Source organism: Pituophis catenifer, unplaced genomic scaffold (assembly GCF_029215685.1).
Source record: "Pituophis catenifer annectens isolate HBS135680 unplaced genomic scaffold, rPitCat1.0.hap2 SCAF_14, whole genome shotgun sequence".
NCBI lineage: Eukaryota > Metazoa > Chordata > Lepidosauria > Squamata > Colubridae > Pituophis > Pituophis catenifer.
In genome coordinates, this window is record NW_027256894.1 from 14,073,838 (window position 1) to 14,097,794 (window position 23,957).

The 23,957-nt window shown below is 42.7% G+C and overlaps 1 protein-coding gene across 7 annotated transcripts in view; it reads left to right on the forward strand.

Moving 5' to 3' along the window:
• ZFAND6 (zinc finger AN1-type containing 6) overlaps window positions 1–23,957 on the forward strand; it is a 61,373-nt gene that overhangs the window by 15,543 nt on the left and 21,873 nt on the right. The window contains exon 1 of one of the 7 annotated variants that reach the window (XM_070953502.1): window positions 3,267–3,289. The exons of 4 other annotated variants lie outside the window; for them this stretch is intronic. The gene's annotated coding sequence lies outside the window, so the exon portion shown is untranslated. Of the gene's footprint in view, window positions 1–3,266; window positions 3,290–3,355; window positions 3,491–14,635; window positions 14,794–23,957 lie in introns of those variants that run through there. 2 more of the 7 variants (XM_070953506.1, XM_070953505.1) reach the window with 2 other exon arrangements.

The following is a 23,957-nucleotide window of genomic DNA, read 5'->3' on the forward strand; positions in this document are numbered from 1 at the left end:
CCCCCTGCTTTTGGCACACGACGGCAAAAAGATTAGCCATCACTGTCCTAAGCAATAAAAGTAGACATTGAGGTCCATTAAGCGAGCTGTTTTCTTTTGTTATCTGATTCCGGAGATCTGCTTTTTAATGTGTCGATGATGTAGTAACATTTAGGAGTTCTCTTCAGACAGAAGATGCTAACAAAAGTCGATACTTCTGAAAGCTGTACAAATAAGGCATTGTTTTTTTTAAAAAAAGAAAAGCAGGGTGCATGTAAAGCCAATTATAATATTACTGTACATTTGTAGAATATTTTTTTTTTTTACTAAAATATGAAAATGAAAAACAGCGCTGAGGTTAAAAGGCGGTTAATTTTGTTTTCACACCTTTCTCAGGAAGTAACTTTTTAATAGAATGCAATGCTTTTAATAGATTAGAATACAATGCTTTTAATAGAATTGTAAAGTACCCGAAAGTGGAAAACATCCAAGCGGTTTAAAATGCTGTGAACTAATCTTTAATTTTTGGCTTTGCTTGTCTTAACGAATGATTATTTCTGAAGAATGATTCCTTTAAATAAGAACACTTCTTTTCTCTATGGTGTTTGTTGGTTTAATTCTTACCTGTTTCTTCCTTACAACGATCTTGGGAGGTTAGTCAGTCTGCGAAGTGGGACTGGCTCAAGATCACTCAGCGGTCTCCACGATTAAGTTGAAATTTCATCTTGGATTTCCCTGATTCAGGTTCACAGCTGTGGAAAAAAAAACAACTAATTATTTTGTAAAACCATGCAACTTTGTTTTGCGGTAAAACGTTGCAGTGGATTCAAGAATCCAAACATCCTTTTTCTGAGCTGTTTTCCCGCCTTAGATGAAGTTTTGCTAAAGTTTTGCAAACTTCAGCTTCTCTGAAGCCTGATGTACGAGACAAACCTCTGCCTTGTACAAGACAAAGCGTGAATGCTGTATTTGTCTATGTTGTCAACTTTTATTTATTTATTCATCACATTTTTTTTACTACCCATTTCACCTAACTGACTTTTCTTTGTTGGCTCGGGGAAAGCATTTTCCTAAAATATAATTATAGTATGCTGGAATTGTGGGTGAACTTGAGCAGATCTGGCAGTCTGTACAGGAAAGATCAGCTAATAAATCAGCTGAAACGGGCAGTGAAAGAGAGAGAAATTGAATCAGACAACAATCAGACTAGACAACCATTCTAATTTTCTGTACAGGTAACTCGACCTATGACCACAATTGAACCCAAAATTTCTGTTACTAAGCAAAACATTTGTTAAGTGAGTTTTGCCACCATTTTGCCACTTTTCTTGCTGCCGTTGTTAAGTGAATCATTACTGTTGTTAATCTAGTCGCACGGTTGTTAAGTGGATCTGGCTTTCCCATTTGACTTTGCGTACCCCGTGACCCCGTGATACTGCAACTGTCATAAATGTGAGTCTGTTGGAAGGAGTCAGAATTTTGATCACATGACCATGGGGATGCCACAACGGTTGTAAGCGTGAAGAAGAGCTGTAAGTCGCTTTTTTCAGTGCTGCTGTAACTTTGAACGTAAATGAACTGTTGTAAGTTCGAAGACTAGCTGTACACCAAAACAGCAATAATAAAAACCTTGGAACAACTTCTCTTCCCAGGATTTGTTCGCAGTGTCTATTTTCCAACAAATCTGAGTACTTCTTAAAGACTATATGTCCGTGATGGCGAACCTATGGCACGTGGAGCCATATTGGTGGGCACGCGAGCGTTGTCCTAGCTCAGCTCCAGCGTGCATGCGCGTGCCTGCCAGCTGATTTTTGGGCCATCCAGGCCCACAGTAAGTCAGGAAACAGGTTGTTTCCGGCCTCCGGAGGGCTTCCGGGGGTGGTGGGGAAGGCTGTTTTCGCCCTCCCCAGGCTCCAAGAACGCCTCTGGAGCCTGGGGAGGGCAAAAAACAGGCCTACCGGGCCCACAGTGCCATCACGTGCCAAAAGCGGGGGGGTCGCATGCGCATGCGTGGGGGGGGCGCATTGAATTATGGGTGTGGGCACACATGCGCTCCCCCCCTTTTGGCACGCGACGGCAAAAAAGGTTAGCCATCCCTGCTATAGGTTGTCCTCGGCTTGCAACAGTTCACTTAATAACCATTTGAAGTTATAACATCACTGAAAAAAGCGTGACTTACGATCACGCTTAAAACCATTGCATGTGATCAAAATTCAGGCACTTAGCAACTGACTCTTACTTATGACGGTTGCTGTGTCCCGGGGTCCGTTTTGTGAATGTCTGACCAGTAAAGGAAACGGGGAAGCCAGATTCACTTAACAATTGTGTGACTTTATTTAACAATGGCAGTGATCCCTTAAGAACCGTGGCAGGAAAGGTCGTAAAATGGGGCAAAACTCACTCAACAAGTTAGCAATTAAATTTTGGCCTCCATTGTGATCGTACGTCGACCGTCTGGGCTCGTTTTACAACCTGATACATGCATGAGAACTTGGTGGACTTGTATTGTTTTGTTTTTGTCTCAGCTCTATGGAAAATAACAACTTGAAATAGTGTATTTTTTTTAGTGGGAGGGAACCATCGCCTTGCTGGTTGACCCCCGGGGCAGCGACGTTGAAAACAGCGTGGGTGGCACTTCACAATTTTGCAAATAGGGAAAGGTTGATCTTGTCTTTTAAAATAAACAAGAGCCGAGGAGGTAAATCAATTGCCTTCCATGGTGTGTTTGTTTTTTGCAATTTCCGAAGTTTTGCCTAACAACCGGCTTAATCATGACAGGCTGACCTCAATCTCACACATGTTTATTTCAGGTGTGCTGGGCTCCTTGACAAGCGCCTTACAACTACACGAAAGTTTCCCCAAAACTGTCACTAACTTGTCTCCCTTTCGTTTACCTCTCCGCCCGGCCTGCTTTGCGTACGGGTGTCACGTTGTGTGTTTTGGACAGCCGTTTCCCTATAAAAGTTGGCTGCTGCTTCTTCTTTTTTTTTTTTTTCTTTTTTTCTTTTTTTGCCTGCTGGGTTGCTGCGCTGTCCCTTTAAGAAACCAGCCTGCTCAGCATTGCCTTAACCTGCTGAACCTATCTTGCTAGCAAGGAAAAAGTTCTTTAAATAATAGATATTAGCCTTTACCAATTAGGATTATAAGCTTTGCAAACAGGGTGGAGTTTTCCCAGTTTGGCCAGTCATGTTGCAGAAAGGTGGGGCTTGATGCAAAAGGATAGGCTGCACTATAGAGTACAGCTTCCAGTGAAGTTAATCTGGGGTGAAGCAAACAGGAAAAAAAAAAAAAAATTGTGCAGAATTTGTGGGTAGGCTTGTGTTTTTGTTATTTTTTTTTTTTTGTTCGATTGCTTCTTTGCGGTCCACTCCGGGCTCTAAGGCAGCGGGGACCCAGGCGTTTCTGGCTTGACCCGTAGCTTCCTTGCTTTTTTTTCCCGTGGTTGGCAGGCTGTTAAAATTAACAGGGAGAGAACGCCGAACAAAAGGAAGCTTTTGGAGCAGGAAATCAGGTGCCCAGAAACAAACTTTTTGTTTTCCCGGTGGAAACTTCCTTAAAAAGAAAAAAGTTGGGCCAGGGAGATTGAGAGAGAGAATTTTGCAGTGCTGCAAACTTAACAAGGTCTGTTTTTGGGATGACAGGGCAGCTCTTGGATTTTCTGGAGGTGTGCTTCTTAAGCGTTTCACTTTTTTGGGGGGGTCTGGTGGGAGGGTTTTTTTGTGTGGGTGTGGAGGGGTGGGGTTGGGTTGGGTTGGGTGGGATGGGGGCTTTCTTTCCCAAAGGGGTTGAAGTTGTAAAGTTGAAACTCTTCCTCTGGGGGTGGGGGGGAGGCGAGGGGCTGTTGTTTGTTGTCTCAGCTGGCCTGGGGAATATTTTGGAACTGGAGAGTTGAAATAACGGAATTTGTGGTGGGTTTTTGTGTGTTTGTGTGTGTGGGGGGGGGTTGGGGGTTTGCAAACAGCCCAAGTTGTTGAACCCAGCTGGGCTGGTGTCTGTTCTCCTTTCACGGCTGATTTCTTTAACGGAGATTGACTTAAGAGACCTGCCGCCTTTCTTCAGGTGTAACAGTAACCGAGTTGGAAGGGACCTTGGAGGTCATCTAGTCCAACCCCCTGCTTACGTTAGGAGACCTGCACTAGGGATTCGAACCGCCGAACTGCCGACCTTTCTGATCGACAAGCTTCCGTGTCTTAGCCGCTGAGCCACCTAGTCAGGTGTATCGTTTGGGGTGTTGGCTTTGAAACCTGTGCAAGGAAGTGGGTGGGCTTGTGAGAATAGCAGGAAATTGCAAGGAAACAACAACAACAAAAAAAAGAGTATAATCTCTTACTTGGGAAGTAGAGATGCGCAGCTTGGGCTTAAGTCGGACGATAAATACCGTATCTTTTTGCTTGGAAATACCTATCCCGTAGAGGTAGCCCTCGACTTATAACCATTTTGTTTAGCGACCCTTCAAAGTTCCAGAAAAAGTGGTTTTTTTGTCACGCTTACAACCTTTGCAAATATCCCAATGATCAAAATTCAGGCATGTATATGTGGCATTTTCCCAGGGTCACATGATGATAACCATTCAAACTCTTCCCAGCTGGCTTCCGACTGGTTAAATCAATGGGAGAGGGGTGGGCGGAGCCGGATCCACTTAATGACTGCGTGATTCACTTAACAGCTGTCACGATTTGCTTCGCCGCGGCTGAAAAAGGAAAAAAAAAAGTCTGCAAAATGGGGTGAAACTCCCTTTAACTCCCTGCTTTTGTTTAGCAACCGTTGTTGTCGTTAAGTCGAGGACTACCTGCACTCTTTTGAGTCAAGCTGACTGTTTTGGAGGCGACGGGAGAATGTGTACCTCCGGGGTGTAAGAGGATCCTGCCACCGTGTGAGAAGGGAGTTTTGTCAGTGGCCGGCTTTTTCATTCCTGAACAAATGTCATGTTTTCATCGCGGAATGGCCTATATTTCAGCTTGCATCAGCCTTGACTTCTCCGGGATGAAAAAAGTCAGGGATTTGGGCAAGGAAAGGGAGGTGTCAGCTGTTCGGAGCAAATGTTTTTATATCTGGGACGTTATCTGGAGGCCATGAAAAAGACCAGCTGTCCTTCGGTTGCCTACCCCAAGGTAAGGAAGAAGTAGTGTTGGTGGCAACGGGACATGTTGACAATCAGATCTGAAGAGGGTGGGGCCTTAGGCCGGTCCTTTCCACTCTCTAAAGAGGCCTCCCAGTTGAAGCCGGTGGAAGATCCCAACGATATTCCTTTAATTGACATGACTTACGATTTGACCGATTGGATAAGGGAAGAAAAAGCCTTTGCTATGTAGGGCAGAGTTTTCTCTCTTGCTTCTCTTTGCAAAAGCGAGGCCTGGATAGATAGAAAGCAAGCAGCAACGCTCGGAAAACTTCCCCTCCAGGCGCTGTTGACTTTACCCAACAAATTGGACAGAATAGAAATTGGCTGACTTTTTCCATTCCAGCATACCTTCCTTTTTTTGGAATCGACGTTTCAAAATCTCCAATGATGCCCTGGTTGAAACGGTTCTTTTGTGTTCTTGGATAAGGAATTTTCTCTGAATGTTTTAACGCGCATGTTTGGACAGTTCAGGTTTTCGCGGATGGGGATGCCAAGCGGTAACAACAACAATAATAATCATGATATGCTTCGGCGGTTGGCAAATGCACGAAATTGCACGGAGGGGTACTTTGCCCCCCCTCCCCCTCCCCCAGGACATTCTTAGGGTGGATTCTCTGAGTAGGATCTACATTAGCAAAGATCTCGTTCTTGTAAGCATTAGATGAAGTGATAAACCTTCAGCCTGGGCTACATGCCAGTTGTACGTGTTGTATGCAGAGAAAGCAGATGTCTTGATTTTTTTATTTTTTTTTAAAAAAAAGTGGATTTCAATTTGCTGTTACCTTAATTTTTTTATACGGCTGGGGAATTCTGGGAGTTGAAGTCCACACATCTTAAAAGTTCCTGAGGTTGGGAAACAGTGTTGTATTTCATTAAAAGTTGTCGCCCAATCCCACTTCCATATAATACCGTGATGGCGAACCTATGGCACGCGTGCCACAGGTGGCACACGGAACCATATCTGTGAGCACGCGAGCATTGCCCTAGCTCAGCTCCAGAGCACGCCAGCTGATTTTTGGGCCTTCTGGCCCCACCAGAAGTCAGGAAACGGACTGTTTCCAGCCTCTGGAGGGTCTCCAGCGGTGCGGAAGCCTGTTTTTGCCCTCCCCAGGCTCCTAGAAAGTTTCTAGAGCCTGGGGAGAGTGAAAAAAGGGCCTTCTGGGTGTTGGGAAATGGGCCGTTTCTGGCCTCCGGAGGAGCGGGGAAGGCTGTTTTCACCCTCCCCAGGCTCCAAGAAAGCCTGTAGAGCGTGGGGAGCGGGGGGGGGGGGGGGTCACGCACACATGCACAGGGGGCAGGGCATTGGGGCATTGAATTATGGGTATCGGCATGTACATGCATGATTCCTCCATGCTCCCCCCGCTTTTGGCACGTGATGGCAAAAAGGTTAGCCATCACTGATCTAATATAATGATACTTGGCATTGCTTATTCATCTCTTGAGGGATACAGAAGTAGTCCTCAACCTACAACTATCCATTTAGCGGCCATTCAAAGTTGGCATGAAATAAATATACTTAGGACTGCTCCTCACCCTTACAACTGTTGCAGCTTCCCTGTGTGATCGAATTGTGGATGCTTGGTGTGTATTTACAATGGCTGCAGCATCCCAGGGTCAGAAAAGGATTGTAAAATTCTGGCGTGACTCGCTTCACAACATCCTTCCTTAGCAACCGAAATTGTGGTCCTGAGTGTCGTAAGTTGAGGACTAACTGTAATATATAGGATGAGGTGAAGGAGTGAGATTCAACCCTTTCCTCTTTTCGTTGATGTTCTTTGAACCGGTTGTTATTGCTCTCATCCTAATCTAATGTAGTGGTGGCTATCAAACTGAGAGAAGAAGGAAGAGGACCCACAGATGAGGATTTGGGTTCTTTTGAAGAATGGAAGGATAGATAGAATCTAAGAATAGTATTGGGCAGCTTCACAGAACCTTCCTCTTCTCACTTGGCAAACCACTTACAAAGCAGAATACCAGAGTTGGAAGGCACCTTGGAAATCTTCTAATCCAACCCCCTCCTGCTTAGGCAGGAGATCCTATACCATTTCAGAGAAATGGTTGTCCAATCTCTTCTTTAAAAATTCCAGTATTGGAGCATCCACAACTTCTAGAGGCAATACGTTCCACTGATGAATTGTTCTCACTGTCAGGAAATTTCTCCTTAGTTCTAGGTTGCTTCTCTCCTTGATTAGTTTTTTTGCTTCTTGTCCTGCCTTCAGGTGCTTTGGAGAATAGCTTGGCCCCCACTTCTTTGTGACAACCTCTTAGATATTGGAAGACTTGCTACTATCATGTCATTCCTAGTCCTTCTTTTCATTAAACTAGACACACCCAGTTCCTGCAACCATTCTTCATATGTTTTAGCCTCCAGTCCCCTAATCCTCTTTGTTGCTCTTCTCTGCACTCTTTCTAGAGTCTCCACATCTTTTTTTATATGTGGTGACCAAAACTGGATTCTATATGCCAAATGTGGTCTTACCAAAGCATTAGAAAGTAGTACTAACACTTCACGTGATCTTGATTCCATCCCTCTTTTAATGAAATTAGGACTACGCATAGAAAATGTTTTAGAAAGTTGGAGCCACACCTTTTGATCTGAGTTGGCATCCCCATCATGGATAGCTTGCCTGATATATTAGCAGAAATCCATAAGGAAGCTGATGCTTATTGCACCCAAAATAGGAAGCCATGAACTGGTCAGGAATTTGAAATTGTTGCGGCTAACTCGGTACCCTGTTCTCCATTGTTAAGGACTTCTTCTATATTGTATAGGTAATCCTCAATTTATGATGACAGTTGGGACCAGATCTTCCATTGCTAAGCCATGCATTCAGTTGTTAAGTCTGTCTTGCCTGATTTCATGACTTGAATCCCATGGTTAGGCAAAACTGGCTCCCCGCACTATCGTGGCTTGCTTGAAAGCTCCAGAGAAGGTTATCCAAAAAATGATCACATGAGCCTGGGACCCTACAAGCATTGTAAATACGTTCTGGTTGCCCAAATTTTGATAATGTGACCACAGGAACACTGTGACTTATTATTGTAAGACTGTTTTTTTTTTCCAGCACTGTCATAACTTCAAGGAATATTTGTATTTCTTCAGCTTTCTCAGCTTGGACCAGTTCTGGCTTTTAAAGATGGGTTGTACAAGGAGTATGACAAGTCCATTTTTAAAGAAGTATATAAATTGCCAAATTCATTCCATTTATAAATGGACAGTTGAGGAAGGAGAAAAAGGTGAACAAAATAGAGTAAGCAAACATGGTATAATGCATTTATCCTTGGGTTTTTATTTGCTGAAGAAGAGAGATTCAGATGACTTACCGCTCCAGGTTTTCAAGAGTAATTTAGACTTTGCCAAACAGTTAAGAATCGGAGAAGAAAAATGCAAAAAAGCTTTGCTATCTTATCCCAGCCATTCAGAGGCATGCATGGAAAATGAAGATTGCTTACACGGGGTTCAAAAAAGCATCAGCGTGCTTGAATTTAGGAATAGAATAGAATAGAATAGAATAGAATAGAATAGAATAGAATAGAATAGAATAGAATTGAATTGAATTGAATTGAATTGAATTGAATTGAATTGAATTGAATTGAATTGAATTGAATTGAATTGAATTGAATTCTTTATTGGCCAAGTGTGATTGGACACACAAGGAATTTGTCTTTGGTGCATATGCTCTCAGTATACATAAAAAGACAAGATACATTCGTCAAGAATCATAAGGTACAACACTTAATGATAGTCATAGGGAACAAATAAGCAATCGAATCATACTAGGAAACAGTCAATATAAATCGTATGGATACCAGCAACAAGGTTACAGTCATACAGTCATAAGTGGGAGGAGATGGGTGGTGGGAACGATGAGAAGATTAATAGTAATGCAGACTTAGTAACTAGTTGGACAGTGTTGAGCGAATTATTTGTTTAGCAGAGTGATGGCATTCGGGAAAAAACTGTCCTTGTGTCTACTTGTTCTGGTGTGCAGTGCTCTATAGCATCATTCTGAGGGTAGGAGTTGAAACAGTTTATATCCAGGATACGAGGGGGTCTTGTGGTTTTCAAACCATAGCTTATGGCTTAGCCTTTCATCAAACCACAATTGTGCTTTGTTCAGAAACAAGAGATCCCAGTTTGATTTGTTGATCCGGCAAACCACAATTAAATGGTAGCTTAGAATAGTGTATGAAGCTAGACATTTTTTGTGCGTGTGTTCTGACATCTTCTTCTTGTTCAAAATATGAAATATGTACAATTTTAAGGCACGCATGTACAAAACTGGGCAAGCTAACATCAGCTCAGTTTGCGGGGCTTGTTCCAGCCCCTCCGTCTGTGAAACTCATAAAATCCTGATGCAATCCGGTGTTCCACGTTGGTCAGGCCTGACCATATTCCAGTTCCTTTAATAACTACAAACTGGTTAGTAGTGGCAGGGGAAACAACCTCAACAAGTCCATTGCTTCCTTTTTAGTAGACCGCTTTGAAACAAGCTGCCCTTGTGTCCCCTCTGTTTAATTTCCCCAAACTTTAAGTGGAGGGAAGCTGTCAAGTTTCTGATTTGTAGCCCTGATAATTTCCTGTAATCCGTACATATCACAAAGTGTTATCTTGTACTCGGAATAGCAGAACAGAATAACAGCTGTGAAAAGGGACCTTGGAGGTCTTCTAGTCCAACCCCCTGCTTAGGCAGGAAACCCTACACCACTTCAGACAAATGGTTATCCAACCTCTTCTTGAAAACTTCCAGTGTTGGAGCATTCACAACTTCTGGAGGCAAGTTGTCCCACTGATTAATTGTTCTCCACTGTTAGGAAATTTCTCCTTAGTTCTAAATTGCTTCTCTCCTTGATTAGTTTCCACCCATTGCTTCTTGTCCTACCCTCAGGTGCTTTGGAGAATAGCTTGACTCCCTCTTCTTTGTGGCAGCCCCTGAGATATTGGAAGACTGCTATCATGTCTCCCCTAGTCCTTCTTTTCATCAAACTAGACATACCCAGTTCCTGCAATTATTCTTCATATGCTTTAGCCTCCAGTCCCCTAATCATCTTTGTTGCTGTTCTCTGCACTCTTTCTAGAGTCTCCACATCTTTTTTACATCGTGGCGACCAAAACTGGATGCAGTTTTATCCAAAACTGGATACAAGTAGTCCTCAACTTACGACAGTTCATTTAGTGACCATTCAAAGTTAATGGCAGTTAACGGTTCGTTTAGTGACCGCTCAAAGTTAACGGCACGGAAAAAAATGTGACTTACGACCGTTTTCACACCTACGACCCTTACATGTCCCCATGGTCACGTGATCAACATTTAGGCCCTTGGCAACTGACTCATATTTATGACGGTTGAGTGTCCCCGGGGGGGGGGGAGAGTGGGTCACGTGATTTCCTTTTGTGACCTTCTGACAGGCAAAGTCCACGTGGAAGCCAGATTCGCTTAACAATCATGTCACAAACTTAACAGCTGCAGTGATTCACCCAGAAAAGTAAGAAGTTGTTAAAACGGGGCAAAACGTAAGTAAGAAATGTCTCCCTTCGCAACAAATATTGGGCTCAATTGCGGTCGTAAATCAGGGATTACCCGTACTCCTTTATCTTGGTATTGCAATAGAATCGACAAAGTGGCACAAGAGTTATATATACATTTTTTTCAGGGGTGAAATCTAAAATTTGTTACTACCGGTTCTGTGGGCGTGGCTTGGTGATGGTGGGGTAATGTGACTGGGTGGGCGTGGCCAACTTTTTTTTTTTTTTACTTTTAAAAGCATTTTTTTTTACAACCTTAAGAGGTTGCAGAAAAAAAATGCTTTTAGAAGCCTCTGACGATCAGGCAAGTCAGCTGGGATCGCCAGAGGCTTTTCAAGGCATTTTTTTTTCCTACAACCTCTTCAGCTGACGATCCCAGCCGCGCGATCAAGAGGCTTTTTTTTTTTTTTTTACTTTTAAAAGCATTTTTTCGGCCGAAGAGGTTGTAGAAAAAATGCTTTTAAAAGTAAAAAAACAGCCTCTGATGATCGTGCGGCTCAGTTTGGCATGGGGGGGGGGGTGTCAGGGATTTTTGCTACGGTTCTCTGAACCACCCTCCTCCATCACTACCGGATCAGGCGATCCGGTCGAAACCGGGAGCATTTCACCTCTGATTTTTTTTTTTTTCATATTCATCATTCTACATTAATTATATTGAGGCCCATTTCCAGAGGGGTCACCCTATCTGTCTGTTGCAACAAATACAACAATGAGTCTTGTGGCTCTTTAAAAAGCCAGCATGCTGATTATGGCATGTGCTTTCATTGTTATATCCTGGGAAAACAGACTCGCTCTTCTAAGCTTAGCATTGTAGAAATCAACAGCTAATTGAAATTCCCAGGGGATCATCGCAGTTCGCATATGCCAGAAAGTAGGAGTTGATTTTGGCTAAAACCAACTCTACAAATTAAGAATTTTTTTTTTTTCTCCTTGTGGAGGTATTGTGAGAGTTGATCCAAAATTGCACAAGCTCTACACCAAGGATACCCACTTGTGTACATTAGTTAAACAAATTAAGGCGGTATGCAGACATAATCTTACAGCCAAATAGTCTTCAAAGAGCTAAGATGTTTCTTTTATTGAAATTTCATATCCCGCTGCACCCCAAGGGCCCTGAGCAACTGACAGCAGTTTTCTAAATATTGACAGATTGTTCTTTGGAGGCTTGCAATAGCAAAGTAAAATAGTCCAAGATCATAAAAGAATGCAATGCTAAACCTGTAAAACGTAGAATCCGTTAACAAATGATAGTTTTAAAAACTTGGAAGTCTGTATTCCGCTACTGGCCCCTAAAACTATAAAGACAGTGTCCCACAAGCAAGTGGAGTTTCTTTGTCCCTGAAGATGTTTTGCTTCTCATCCAAGAAGCTTCTTGAGTTCTGACTTTAGAACGGAAGAAGCTTCTTGGATGAGAAGCGAAACGTCTTCAAGGAAAGACGAGAAAATCCAGCTGCCTTTTGAAAAAGCACCTTTGGGACAACCATGAGCTGGATGATTGACAATCTCCATAAAAATAAAGACAGTGCTGTTTGTCGAAGCACCGTAGTTTTAGCTGACCTTGGCTGGTTTGAAGTAGGGGTCAGATCTGGCTGGCACTTAAATGGGAGACCAGGAAATTCCAGAATTAGAGGCTTAAATGGATGGTTGAAAAAAACTTTCTGGAAGGAGGCCCTAGGCACTCCTATCTGAATGATTACTAAGAAAAACCGCATATTCATGTCCAGGTGGCCTTCGGAGTCAAGGAGAATCTTTTTATCAGTGAAACGCTCTTTTCTTTTAAAAATGTTAAGGACTTGAGCGAGGAGAACAGCTCAGTTCCAAATAGCAATAGCACTTAGACGTATATACCGCTTCACAGTACTTTACAGCCCCTCTCTAAGCTGTTTACAGAGTCAGCCTCTTGCCCCCAATAATCTGGGTCCTCATTTTACTGACCTCGGAAGAATGGAAGCCTGAATCAACCTTGAGCCGGTCAGGATCGAACTGCTGGCAGTAGGCAGAGTTAGCTTGCAATAGCATTTAGCCTTATATACCACTTCATAGTGCTTTACATAGCAATAGCAACAGCACTTAGACTTATATATTGCTTCATAGTGCTTTACAGACCTCCCTAGGCCGTTTCCAGAGTCAGCCTATTTCCCCCAACAATCTGGCTCCTCATTTTACCGACCTCGGAAGGATGCAAGGCTGAGTCAACCTTGAGCCGGTCAGTATCGAACTGCTGGCGGTAGGCAGAGTTAGCTTGCCGTAGCACTTAGCCTTATATAACCACTTCATAGTGCTTTACATAGCAATAGCATTTAGACTTATATACCGCTTCATAGTTTTACAGCCCTCTCTAAGCAGTTGACAGAGTCAGCCAATGCCCCCAACAATCTGGGTCCTCGTTTTAGCAACCTCGGAAAGATGAAAAGCTTCAACCTTGAGCCCGTCAGGATCGAATTCCAGACTGTGGTCAGAGTTAACCTGCAATACTGCATCCTTACCACTGCATCACATGGCAGATGCGGTAATGATGATTGGTTTCGCTGAAACAACAGACACCCATTGGGACTGAGTGTAGAGCACAGTTCAATTTCTGCTTAAATCCCAATGGCGTTGTCCGGGCTGCGCTTAGATCAGCTACTGACTTTTTTCAGCTTCGCTTCCCACTTGTGAAATGAGGAACGTGACGATCATTGCAGGATGGCAGAAGAAGGAAATAATGGTTTTGAGAGTCACTTTTCCTGTGGAGACTGCTGGAGATGGCGTTGGAAGAATTGCAACAAACGCTGCTACCAGTAAGCAGAGTAATGAGTCAGGCAGTTTCAGCTCAGAATGTGCAAGGATACGGCTGGTGGATGAGTGGGAAGTCATAGTGCCCTGCATTGAAATTATTTCCTTTAACGTCTAGAGATTACCCCAAGGTCTGCCATTCAGTTTTTTTCCCCCAAAGTTTGCTCATCAAAGGACCACGTTTTAAATTCTTACTAAGGAACCCCAACTTTTCAGGACGAGTCCTTCCAAATTTTGTTATTGGAATTTGCCAGGAAGACCTGCGTGTCTGCTTAATTGAAGGTGATTATAGTTTTGTAAGGGACGCGATGGCTCAGTGGCTAAGACGCTGAGCTTGTCGATCAGAAAGGTTGGCAGTTCAGCGGCTCGAATCCCTAGCATGTCGTGTAATGGGGTGAGCTCCCGTTACTTGTCCCAGCTTTTGCCAACCTAGCAGTTCGAAAGCATGTAAGAAATGCAAGTAGAAAAATAGGGACCATCTTTGGTGGGAAGGTAACAGCGTTCTGTGTGCCTTTGGCATTGAGTCATGCCGGCCACATGACCATGGAGACGTCTTCGGATAGCGCTGGCTCTTTGGCTTTGAAACGGAGATGAGCACCGCCCCCTAGAGTCGGGAACGACTAGCATATATGTGCCAGGGGAACCTTTACCTTTTTAAGAAACAGATCCAAAATCCTTTTGCTATCTAACGACCTCAAGTTGTTCTTCAGTTAGTGAAGCTGTTTCTTGATTGACTTTTCATTTACCTTTACCTTATAGTTTTTTATAGCTTTCCTCCCCAAACCTTATCACAGCATGTGATATAAAAGTTTCATAAACAGCCTGTAAGAAATAAAACAGAGCTGGACTCCACCGTTCCTTTGGAAACATCCTGTTCGGTAGCCTTAAAACGTTTTCTGCTAGAAGTCCATAATGTTACTAAAACCCATAGTAACATTATCAAGCTTCATCTGTTAAGAATCTCAAATCTGCTTTTAACGCACTCATTTTTTTGTTTTATTCGGTGTGAGCAGCCCCCTTTTTTTCCTTACAATGTGTGTGGATGGAGAAAGGTGGCGGTGCAGTTTCATTTGCTTCTCGTATCGGCAGACCTTGCTTATCTTGTTTTTCCAGAATTTTGCACGTTTAGAAATGTAAGAAGCAAACGGTCTCTTTAAGGGCTGGTGTATTGCAAAAAAAAGGAGCGGATTCTTCCTCCACTCCCTTTGGCTTCCTAAGCCAGTTTTGGACCGCCTTTGCTGGGAACGTTTGAAATCTTGAACTTTGTGTACAGATCAAAGCGAAGGGATTCTCGGAGTTGCTAGGAGAACGACCAGGCCCCTTGGAGTGTGGCTGTACTTTGCCAAAACAAACGCACAGGCTGAATCAAGAGTTCCTTTGCTAGAACAAGGTGATGTCTAGATGGCTTTAAATAATGAGAACTATATGAAGAGCGTGGTAGCCTAGCAGTTAAGATGCTAGGCTTGTCCACTGGAAGGTTGGCCGTTTGAGACCCAAGCACCGTGTGACGGGTTGAGCTCCCGTTCCTGTCCCAGTTCCTGCCTACCTAGTGTTGTGGTCTGCCAGCGGCCAGCAGAGTTGGCAGCAGATTCGGACAGTGAGGAGGTTGGGGAGGAAGGTGGGCCAGTCCTGGAGTCTGGGGAAGGCTCGGATGAGGGCTCTGCGTCGGAGGCAGAGAGGGGGCCAGGGCAATCTGGTAATTATGTACTGCCTCCGGAGCCTCCGGAATCTGACATCAGTGAGGCAGAAGAACAGTGGGAGCTTGTTCCCAGTGTGCGCATGCACAGAGCTGCCAGGAGGCAAGAACAGTTAAGATAAAAGCGGCGACTCAGGAGTAAGGCTTGGAGATGATTGGCCCCTCCAATAAGACATAAGAGAGGAGCAAACGGATGTGAATCTTTGCAGGAAGCAATTTGTTCATTCTCAATTCAAACTCTAAGAAGCTCTGTTTGACTCTGTGCTCCGTTTGGCCTTGCAAAACTAATCAGCAATTAGGTCTCTGGCAGCGTTTCAGGGGAGATAAAGGTGGGTGCTTATCAGCATTACTTTGAAAGACTGTGGCAGACATCTGTCGGACTCTTCGCAGAATGTTTGTGAATTATTACAGGCTGTGAATGACCATAATTCACAGTGGTTTAAATAAAAGAGGATTTTTGGGGGACTAAGCATGTGGTTTAAGTTTTCTCAGGGAGCCTAGGTTAGAACACCTAGTAGTTTGAAAACATGCAGATGTGAGTAGATAATTAGGTACCACTTTGGCGAGAAGACAAGTGTTCTGTGCACCTCGGTGTATATGCTGGCCATATTAGAAAGTTTCTCCTTAATTCCAGGTTGCTTCTTTCTTTGATTAGTTTCCAACCATAAATTTCGGCCCTTTGGTGCTTTGGAGAATAATTTGACCCCCTCCTCTTTGTGGCAGCCCCTCAAATACTGAAATGCTACTAACCTGTCACCACTAATTCTTCTTTTCTTTAGAGGTAAATCCTATTTCTGAATTGAAAGGGTCCATGGAACTATTGCTCTCCCGTTCATGCATGTCTCTAATTCTTGTCTTGAAACTATGTCACCTAGTGACTGACAGCATATCAGGGGTGAAACCCAGCAGGTTCTGGAGAACCGGTAGCGGAAAATTTGAGCAGTTCAGAGAACCGGTAGCGGAAATTTTGAGTAGTTCGGAGAACCGGCAAATACCACCTCTGGCTGGCCCCAGAGTGGGGTGGGAATGGAGATTTTGCAATATCCTTCCCCCTGGAGTGGGGAGGGAATGGGGATTTTGCAGTATCCTTCCCATGGAGTGGGGAGGGAATGGGGATTTTGCAGTATCCTTCCCCTGCCATGCCCACCACGCCACACCACGCCAAACCCACAGAACCGGTAATAGAAAAATTTGTATTTCACCACGGCAGCATATCTTGTAGTCATGTTGCGTGTTCATTAAGAGAACAGGGGAAGGTGTGTTTGTGCACAACCAGTATTGATACCTATAAGAAGGTAACAGGAAATACTCTCTTAAAAATGTTCTGATGCCAGGTAGCTGGTAGAAACCAGGGAAGCTTCCCTCTAGCAAGCTGCACTTGTCCTGAACCAATGAGTCATCAGGAGAGACCTGATTCTTCTATCCTGCAGTGGCATAAAAAGATCTCTGCCAACTGACTCCATCTTAAATTCAGAAAGTTAATCTTCCCCTTGGGGATCAAAGTCTTCAGGTGGCCTGATGGAAGGTTGTTATTGTCGTCTGTCCGTCCGTCCGTCCGTCCCGATGGGTATCCCGATGGCTGCATAAACTGGATCCTTTCACATTGCTGTGTCAAATCGTCTGGCCTCGATTTGGAAAAAAAAAATAAATATGAATGAAAGGTTGTTCTACGCGACGTAGCATAAGGCCGGTATCTTTGATCTCTTCAATATCACAAAATCTAATCTTATGGCATCTGGGACTGGTTTTCCTGGGCTAGGCTGGAGATAGAGAGAAGGTCTCTGCTCTTTCAATGCTCTTTCCCATGGACGATCAGCCACCTGAATGAGGATTTTATTTGGCTGTGAATCATCCCGCATAATAAAAAGCTGTAAATGTGTTTAGCATGATGAATGTGGACAAACTGTGTTCTCTCTCCCCGCCTCTCTCCCCCCTCTCTCCCTCTCCCTCTCTTTTTCCCTCTCTCTCCCTCTTTCTCCCCCCTCTCTCTTTCTCTCTCCCTTCTCCCTTTCTCTCCCTCTCTCTTTTTCTCTCTCTTTCTCCCTCCCCCTTTCCCTCTCTCTCTCCCCCTCTTTTTCTCTCTCTCTCCTCTCTCTCTCCCTCTCTCTCTTCCCCCTCTCTCTCCCTCTCTCTTCCTCCTCTCTCCCTCTCCCTCTCTCTTTTTCCCTCTCGCCCTCCCCCTTTCTCCCCGTCTTTCTCTCTCCCCCTCTCTCCCCCTCTATCTCTCTCCCCTCTTTCTCCCTCCCTCTCTCTCTCCCTCACCCTCTCTCCCCTCCCTCCCCCTCTCTCTCTTCCCCCTCTCTCCCTCTCCTCTCTCTTTTTCCCTCTCTCCCTCCCCCTTTCTCCCCATCTTTCTCTCCCCCTCTCTCCCCCCTCTCTATCTCTCTCCCCTCTTCCTCCCCCTCTCTCTCCCTCTCCCTCCCTCCCCTCCCTCCCCCCCTCTCTCTTCCCCCTCTCTCCCTCTCCTCTCTCTTTTTCCCTCTCTCCCTCCCCCTTTCTCCCTGTCTTTCTCTCCCCCTCTCTCCCCCCTCTCTCTCTCCCCTTCTCTCTCTCCCCCTCTCTCTATCACCTTTTTCTCCCTCCCCCTGTCTCTCCCTCTCTCTCCTGCCCTCCCTCACTCCATCCATTCATAGAAGCTTGTAACAAACCAGAAAAGAGAGGCCCGGTAAAAATATTCATTGATGGAAACAATCTTTACAATGTATAAGGAGAGAAAATAAACCAAGTTTGTTTCAATTTTTTTGTTTTGGTCTGAGGGTTGGAAAGCTTCCAGGATAGAGCTTTCTGTACTGCAAGGTCACGTAATACTACTCTCTTTTTGGTGAGTAGCCTTTTTAATTTGGCGTGACGCTGTTGCAAATATGGTCCATGTAAGTACAAATGTGGGTAGGTTTGCTTTGTTGGCTGCCCAACTGCCAGGTCCTCAAGGCAGCTTACAGAAAGGGCGCCACACACATCGTGAGAGTGAGCTACGTCAATAAAGTAATGAACCGGCCATGCTGAGGAGGACAGAATCCAAAACACACAATGCTATGATGGCTTCATAAATACCCCTAGCCCAGTGCCTTTCCCAAAATGCAGGTTCTTAAAGCTTTCCTAAAGCATCTACAGTATATCTCTCTATCTCTCTATCTCTCTCTCTCTCTATCTATCTATCTATGTACCTACCTACCTATTATCATCTGTCTCTCTAATCAATATCCATAGCTATCTGTTTATCTATATATGTATATCATCTGTCTCTATGTCATCTATAGCTGTCTATTTGTCTATCTGTCTCATATCTATCATCTCTAACTATTATCATCTGTCTCCCTAATCAATATCTATAGCTATCTGTTTATCTATCAATATGTATATCATCTGTCTATGTCATCTATAGCTGTCTGTCTATTTGTCTATCTGTCTCAAATCTATCATCTATTATCATGTCTCCCAAATCAATATATATAGCTATCTGTTAATTATCTATCTATCTATCTATCTATCTATCTATCTATCTATCTATCTATCTATTTATCTATCTATCTATCATCTGTCTCTAATCTATATAGCTGTCGGTCTATCTGTCTGTCTATCATCTATCCATCTCTCTCTTTCTCTCTATCATTTATCTCTCCTCTATCATCTATCTATCATCATTATCATCATCTCTCTTTAATCAATAGCTGTCTGTTTGTCTACTTATCTATCTACCTAGTTAGGATGATAGACAGACAGCCATAGAGTCATAGATATATATAAGGGGTGGGGATATGCATGATATTTGAAAGGTTATGTCGTGCACAACATTTTCCTGTGGTGTCTACTTTAAGGTAGCCTCTTAAAACTTTAGCTTAGGGTCAAACCACGCATTATGGCAACTGTGGTGAGGACTAACTTGATTAGGCTGGGTTTTTCTTTGCAGGGTGCGGTTTACTCAAAGGGGCTCCCTCTGAGCGATTAGCTGTGTGAAGTAGGTTTCTAGAAGAAGCTCAGGGCATGGGTTTGTTCCACATATTTTATCTAATCTCCGCAACGCACCATGGTTGGTTAATTTTAATCATCTTTTTCTCCCCCCTCAGTTTTGTGTGTGTGTGTGTGTATGGTTTACCATGTTGGACGAGACCAGTGAGTTGAGTTGAGTTTACAATTCTGTATTTTGGGAGTCTTAATTTCAGCAGTTGATCAGTGCATAGTGCAAAATGCAGCTGTAAAATTGGATGGTAGGGGAGCGAGTGATGGTTTAAAGAAAAATCATTTGGGATATTTGGGTAAAACGTTGGTCTGAAGCCCGTTTTGCTGCAACTAACTGTCTGGTTTGGTTCTGCAACCCAACAAGACAGACACAGACTTCAGAGGAGAATTAGAACTGCAGAAAAAACAATGGCTACCAACCTGCCTTCCATTGAGGATCTGTATACTGCACAAGTCAAAAAGAGGGCTGTGAAAATATCTACAGACCCCTCGCATCCTGGATATAAACTGTTTCAACTCCTACCCTCAAAACGACGCTATAGAGCACTGCACACCAGAACAACTAGACACAAGGACAGTATTTTCCTGAACGCCATCACTCTGCTAAACAAATAATTCCCTCAACACTGTCAAACTTTTTACTAAGATTGTATTCCTTTTACTCTCTTCGTTACTAGTATTTATCTCTTCCCACTTATTATTATAACCATGTTGCTTGTATCTTTCGATTTATATTGTTTTTATTTGTTTCCTAGTATGATTGGATAGCTTATTAGTAACCTTGACTATCACTAAGTGTTGTATCTTTTTATTCTTGATGAATGTATTTTATTCTCCTTATGTACACTGAGAGGATATGCACCTAAGACAAATTCCTTGTGTGTCCAATCACACTTGGCCAATAAAGAATTCTATTCTATTCTATTCTATTCCATTCCATTCCATTCCATTCCATTCCATTCTTTAGTTAAGAAGTTGTGCAAAGCTTCAATGCATGACAGATCTCTCTGGATTTTTAAGATATACATACACTATAATTTGGTTATAGTGATTAAGATGCTGGCCTAAAAACCAGGAGACCCTGAGGTTCTAGTCCAGCCTTTGCATGAAAGATGGTGACTTTAAGTTGTTCGCTCTCGTTCAGCCCAATCCACTTTGCAGGGTTGTTGTTTCTGTGAGGAAAATAAGAGGGACAGTGGTGAAATCCAAATTTTTTTACTACCGGTTCTGTGGGCGTGGCTTCATGGGCGTGGCAGGGGAAGGATACTACAAAGTCTCCATTCCCACCCCACTCCAGGGGAAGGATACTGCAAAATCCCCATTCCCTCTCCATTCCTGGGGGAAGGGTATTGCAAAATCTCCATTCTCACCAGGGGTGGGTTCTACTTACCTTTACTACCGGTTCGCAATGGGATCGCGGAAGCTTCTGCGCATGCGCAGATCGCGACATCCGGGGACGGTGGGCGGGGCCTCCTGCCTGTTTTACTACTGGTTCTTGCGAACCGGTCTGAACCGGGGGCAACCCACCACTGATTCCCACCCCACTCTGGGGCCAGCCAGAGGTGGTATTTGCCGGTTCTCTGAACTACTCAAAATTTCCTCTACCAGTTCTCCAGAACCTGTCAGAACCTGCTGGATTTCACCCCGAGGAGGGAGTATATAACTTCATTGCCTTGAGTTATCTACCATGTTTTCCCGAAAATAAGACTGTCTTATATTTTTATGAACCCTGAAATAAGCGTTTGGCCTTATTGCCATGCCCTCAAAATCCCGATTGGGCTTATTAGGGGATGTTTTATTTTGGGGGAAACAGGGTATAAAGTAATAAAGGTGGGATAAAAAAATTAATGAATGAAATAAGCTATGCTGAAGAGAAATCAAGACATATCTGTAGATGTATCTTCTGGAGAATACTGAAAAAATACTAATAAACTGAATTCAGCAGGATCTTTGTGTCTTAGACATAGACTCCAATCTTGGCAAGTATTATTGTGATTGTACCTCTCAGGATTAAGCCCAAATGTTTCTAGTAAAACCTAATTTTCAAAGCATAAAATTGCACTGAATTGCATTCCTGTGCTTCCATAGAACACATCCTTATGCAAACTGTTATATGATACTGGATGAAAACTGGATGAGAACATTTGAGCAAAAACTGAACTGCTAGGTTACAAAATTAGTTTGCCCCTAAAAAAAATGGAATTTAGTTTACTCCTTAACTACAGTCTAGCAAACTAGTTTTACATTTTTCCAGTTTTACGGTATCAGGAAGCGAATTTTTTTCCTCCGTTCCTACTGTCCCTTTTACTACAGTAGTAGTAACTGCTCTGCTTCCTTTTACTCTGACGTGGCATCTTGCCGTTTTTTTTTTTCCTCTCTTTCTGCCGATGACTAATTTGACGTTTTGCCGACTCATGCGAAACCTTTGACCTAGTTGGACTGCGTCTATCTTGATGTCACCAAGTTATTGTACAACTTCCTCTTCCCTGCTTATCTTAATATTGTTTTTATTTATAGAGGTGGTATCTTTCTTCATCATTAAGTCGTCTATGTGTCGGTCCAAGCCTTATCAATATCTATAATTAAGTATTGGATGGATCCTGTTTACCAGATGATTGATCTTGGAGTAAATCCATATTGCATGATTTAAATGATTGTTCATCCTTGGATTTTTATACCGTGCTTTAAATGTTAATATTTAAAGGCTAATTTACCCTTATGGAAATAAGTCTACTTACTTGGCGTGATTGCTAGCATGAAGATTTGAACTTAGATTGACTTGAAACAAGCTTAATTTTTAATCATGATGACTAAGCAATATTTTTTTTCTGGATGCGGTGGCTCAGTGGCAAAGACGCTGAGCTTGTCGAAAGGTCGGCAGTTCAACGGTTCGAATCCTTAGTGCCGCGTAACGGGGTGAGCTCCCTTTACTTGTCCCAGCTTCTGCCAACCTAGCAGTTCGAAAGCACGTAAAAAAATACAAGTAGAAAAATAGGGACCGCCTTTGGTGGGAAGGTAACAGGGTTCCTTTGGCATTTAGTCATGCCGTACACATGACCACAGAGACATCTTCAGACTGCGCTGGCTCTTCGGCTTAGAAACGGAGATGAGCACCGCCCCCTAGAGTCAGGAACGACTAGCACATATATGCGAGGGGAACCTTTACCTTTACCTTGAGCAATATTTTAAGCATTGGGCTGGGGGGGGGGAGAAAATTATAGATTCATTTAATCAGGCGGAAAAAAATCACATCTTTTTCCTTGTATTGGCTTAGTCCATATTGAAAGCTTGGTTCTGTTTTTGTTTTTATTAATCTTACAAGGTCAGGGGAACTTGGGATAAAGTTGCCTTTACAGTTTTTTGTTTGCTTTTAATTTATCTTCTTGGGTCATTCTTTTTTTTTTTCCTTTTGTTTTTGTGCATGGCAAACTGTGTTTGTTTTTGTTTTATGTTAATCTTATGTTTGCTTGAAAACGTGTTAATGAGAACCATCTGTTAAAAACAAATTGTGATTTATGCAGTTGACTCTTTATAGGGTGGTTATTCGGTCTTCGTTTGCTTGCTTGTTTCTCCATTAATGTATTAATCGATAGGCATTATTTTAATCTAGCTTTAAACTCAAATAGCTGTCAGTTTTCCTCCCCAGCATGTTTCTCCACAAATACTGCCATGTCAGGAAGTGTTTTTCTCACTCTTGTTAAATGAGAATGTGAAAACCAAAGAACTTCTAGCAGTTGGACTTTTGAGGCCTTCGTATGTTCTCGTTTTGCTCTCTAGAATATTGTAGAGGTGAGGATGCAGATTGATTCAACATTGAAACACAATGCTTTCTTAATTGGTAAAGGTCCTTTTTTTTTACAAAGGATGTATTGCAGTTTTTGGATCTCTTAGAATAATACCACAGAGGTTGATAAGGAGGCACGTGCTATCTTTTATTGTGAGCCATATCAAAGTTCTCTTGATATTCACCAAGTTTCCCGCCCCACCTGGAATTTTAAGGATAATTTTTTATATATTTTTTTATATTTTTTAAAATAAAACATAAATCCATCATCCTTACAATTGCAAACAGTGTGTCGGTCGGTTACAAGTCTTTTGTGCTTCTTCACCATATTCATAACTTACTAATTATCTAATTCCTCATATTACCCATCTAATAAGTATCTTTGTAATATAATCCTCATTAATCGTTTAACTATGGTTTTTCTCTTTTTTCATAAAAATTATTTTCAAATATTTATATTATAGCATTCATTTCTTCATCCTAAGTTAACAATAGTCATATAACTTTGTATTATATTTTGTATATTTCTACCATTCTTATGTTATAATGGTCTCATCCCTATTTCATTTCCATGTTTTATTATCTAGCCATTGATAAAATAGATCCCATGTCTTGTAATATTGTTTATCTTCTTGTTCTCTAATTTCAAATGTCAATTTGCTCATTTTAGCACATTCCATAATTTTCTTAATAACTTCATCTTGCGTTGGTATTTTCTCTTTTTTCCACATAGACATAGACTTTAAACCAGATATTTTTTTTATTAGGGATTGTACCAGAAATATACAATAGAGAATTGAGATATTTGATTGTGAATGTATTAACAGCGGCTAGAATTATGTTTGCTAAAAACAGGATATGTATATTTTTTAATCAACTCTCGGTCACTGCATGGACATGTTCCTGCTACTAAAATGGAAGCAGCTTGTCATTTCTTCCAGATTTTACTAACTCCCAGGGAGGTTAAAAATGTCCAGATTAAGGTCTGGGGATCTCTCAAGTCATGGTTGTCCCAAAGGTGCTTTTTCAAAAGGCAACTGGACTTTGTTTTTCCTTGAAGAGGTTTCACTTCTCATCCAGGAAGCTTCTTCAGTTCTGAAGAAGGATTTTTACCTAG